Consider the following 3,947-nt stretch of genomic DNA (forward strand, 5'->3'; position numbering starts at 1 on the left):
TAATATGGAAAAACGTATTCAATCTGTTCTTGCCAAACGCAAATTATGTCAAAAGGCTAAGCCGCCAACTATTTCTCACAGAGCACCGTTGTTTCCTATCATTCCAGCGAAATTAAAGGAGATGGCTGCAGTCGATTTGTTCGGTCCAGTGGTTCGTTCTACTAATGGTTTTGCGTACATTTTGTTAGCAGTGGAATTGACATCAAAATATGTGTGTTTTACACCTTAACGCAAAGCAACAGCTCGTTCAGTATCTAATGCTTTCATCAAACATTTTCTTAAAGATGTGGGTCATGTTGATAAGGTTATATCAGATAATGGATCACAGTTTCGCTCTAAAATTTGGCTTCGTACTCTAAGGCGTCGTAAGATTAAACCAATCTTCATTTCACTTTTTCACCCTCAATCTAACGCTTCAGAGAGATGGATGAAGGAAATCAATAAATTGTGTCGTCTTTATTGTCATCAGAATCACAGAACGTGGGATCAGTATCTTCATATTTTTCAAAACATTCTGAATGAACTCCCTAATGATTCAACTTCTTTACCGCCTATATTGATATTAAAGAACAAAGCACCGACAAATCGCATTTCTGAAATCGTTCCTTTTCCGCCTTCACGGAAACTGCGGCATTCTGAAGTTGTTAACCTGGCTCTGCAAAATATTGCATCTGAGGCTGCTAGAAGAGAGAAATCAGCTAAACGTCCTGGTCGTTTAAAAACCTTGTCAGTTGGTCAAAAGGTGTTAATTAAGTCTCACCGTTTGTCTCACAAAGGAAAAGGCTTGTGTCGGAAATTTTTTCTGCTTTATAACGGTCCATATAGAGTTCGCAAAATTATTCATGATAACACCGTCGAAGTAGAAACTCTTAAATCTCGTCGCTCTAAAGGAATACATCATATATCCAACGTTAAAATTGTTGTGGAATGACATACTTTTGAGAAACTAACAGTTATATGTAAACATGCAGAGAATACAAGGATACCGCGCTGTGTTTTGGCGGCGGCACATACACAAAGCAACAGTCAAGTCTGCGCGCCGCACAAGGCAGTCGTTGACCGCAAACAATCACTTCCTACGTCACGCGCCTACAGCTGATCGAGCGCTCAGTGCGAATGCACTGACAGCCGTAAACAAATACACAGTCTAATTTCTCCGATTAAATTCAGTATAAAGCTATAGTGACTTGGTAAATTATGTTATTAACTTTCAGTATTTTTCAGGATACGGTTGTATAAAATATTTAAGAACTTCAGGTAAATTCTGTGTGTGTCCGACGTTAAGAGGACTTGCTATTGAGAAAATTTCAGGTAGAATGTAATTTCCAAGAAGAAACTAATAAACTAAAAGGGTAACTGTTAATTGAGTTTATTTTTCAGGTAACATATTTCCACGTAGGCACGTACTTTAGACGTAATTTGCTGCTCGCGATTACGTGATTTATACTTTGTGCTAAATTTCATGTTCTATGAATTTACTTGTGAAGCGACGTGCTTGCGTACATTAACTGATTTTGACAATGATTGATTAATGAACAGTGTTATTACTTGTGTATATTATGCATCGCTTGGCTGCACTGCTTTTTCACTGATGTCATATTTTTTTTATTATGTGCCTGCTGTGCTTATTTATTTAAATTATAATTGTCACCTGATTAATTGTGCTGGCTGTGATTATGTATGTAAGTTATACTTTGTGATTTATCTGCTTGCGCCTTCATGTTTACTTATTAAGATTACATACGAACATTTATTTGCTTATGCTGATATGATGCTAATGACCTGTTTATTATGTTAGATAACATATTTGCTGCCTTGCTTATGGATTGCATATTTACACATTTCTGTTTTGTTGTCATAACTACTCTTTAATTTGGTATATAGAAATGCTGATATACTGTGTACGAACATAGAGTTTAGGTTACACTATGGTATTAATTATTGTTCGCTTGGCAGAGCCTCGTTGTAGGGATTGTGCTGCATCCACTTGTTGACATTCTGTTCTCTACTGGTATATTTACTCGCTATTGCATGATTTGCTTACGCTCAGTGCCTTATATTTTTAAGATAAGAAAATGAACTGCTATAATTCGACGAACGACATTAGTACAAGAAACTTCATAGAAGTCACATGAGCTGGAGGTTTTATGGAATCTGTATAAATTTATGCTAATAGGAAGGAAGCTAACGACATGACATACCAACACTAGGTTAGACCATTGACAGTTATTACACTGCATTCTTCGTGAGCAATTGAAATAGGAAGTGACACTTGACACAAAAAATACTCCACATGTTTGCTTCTGCCATGATTCTTGAAGTGGTGTACACACTGTGAAATATTATGATCATTCACACTCCGTAATCGTACTTAATTACTGAGAGTTATTTGAACTAAAGTCTGTTAGAGGTCATGTATGCATTTCTTTTATTTAATGATGGACAAGGTAACCAAAATGTATTTTATGATTCATAATGAGTAGAAGATTTGGGTCAGATGGATTACACAGAGGTTGTGTGTGGACATTATATCTTCAGATTGTATGGGATGATGAATTGAAGTTTGCACTAGGATTTTATCTGTACTTGTTCGAGGAGACTGACTAGAGGAAAGAGTTGTTATGGAAGTGAAATGATATTAGCGATAAGGTTTATATGTATCGACGTATTGAAGAGGTATTATTGAGGTATTGAGATTATATGAAGTTGATGATTATTGGAGTTTTGGTGGACAAGAGGTAAGGTAAATGATATTGATGATAAGATTTATATGTATCGATGTAAGAGGCATTATTGAAGTATTGAGATTGTCTGATGCTGATAATTATTGGAGTTTTGGTGGATAAGAGGTAAAGTAAGTGAGGAGCATTTTTTTTTTTTTTTTTTTTTTTTTTTTGGTTTATATGGAACAAGGAGGATGAAGATGGCAGACTAGAACACTAAAGTGGAAGGAAGATTGTCTACACACACACTTTGTTAAATCACTAAGCAGTATATACTTTTTTTTGGAGAGAGGAAGTATTTGCATATCTTGGCACACTGACAGTTGTTCAGCAACTGTACATTTTGATCTGGCTTGGCAAACATTGGTCTTGACATGATGACTATGACGTTGACTAACTATAATTGACTGTTATACATTGCTGCCACTGCTACTTGATACACATGATGAACATCAAATTTTGACAGAATTGCATTAACACAGTTAACACTATTCAATTACACAGTAGTACTTAATGTGGACGAAAGATGAGTGAGTGTGTTTTGTGTGTTTTCCCTTCCTAATCCCAGATAAGTGGTACCGACTTATCTCCTAAATATTATTTTACTTGTTTGTTGTGGCTTGCACTGACACCCATAAATATTATAGGTTTACTGATATTTGTGCATTTGTAATAGTTAATTTGACAATTATCTGATATCATTTGTGTGTTTCTTATAATTTGTATGTTTAGTGTAAGAGCATTGATAATAATTTTGTAAAAGCAATTGTGTGTGCATTCAAACTATTGTTCATGCCTGAACTGTCTGATTAGTGATGGTGAATATTATGGACTGTTACCTGCACTTCTTCAACATAATGGGTGCCACTTAGAAATGTTTAATTTCTGCTGATGAACTGTGTGATTAGTGACAGTGAATATTATGGACTGTTACTTGCACTTTTTCTACATGATTGGTGCCACTAGGACATGTTTAATTTCTGCTTATAAACTCTGATGAACAGTGTGATTAGTGATAGTGAATATTATGGACTGCTGTCTGCATCTGATCAACATTGCTGGGTGCCACTGATGGACTGTTTCTACTGAAATGATGTCACTTGTTACTGTCTGCACCTGCTCAACATTGCTGGGTGCCACTGATGGACTGCATCTATTGAAATAATGTCACTTGTTGGTGTCTGCAACTGTTCAACATTGCTGGGTGCCACTGATGGAACTGCT

The sequence above is a fragment of the Schistocerca americana genome, chromosome 4, assembly GCF_021461395.2.
Source record: "Schistocerca americana isolate TAMUIC-IGC-003095 chromosome 4, iqSchAmer2.1, whole genome shotgun sequence".
Classification (NCBI taxonomy): Eukaryota; Metazoa; Arthropoda; class Insecta; order Orthoptera; family Acrididae; genus Schistocerca; species Schistocerca americana.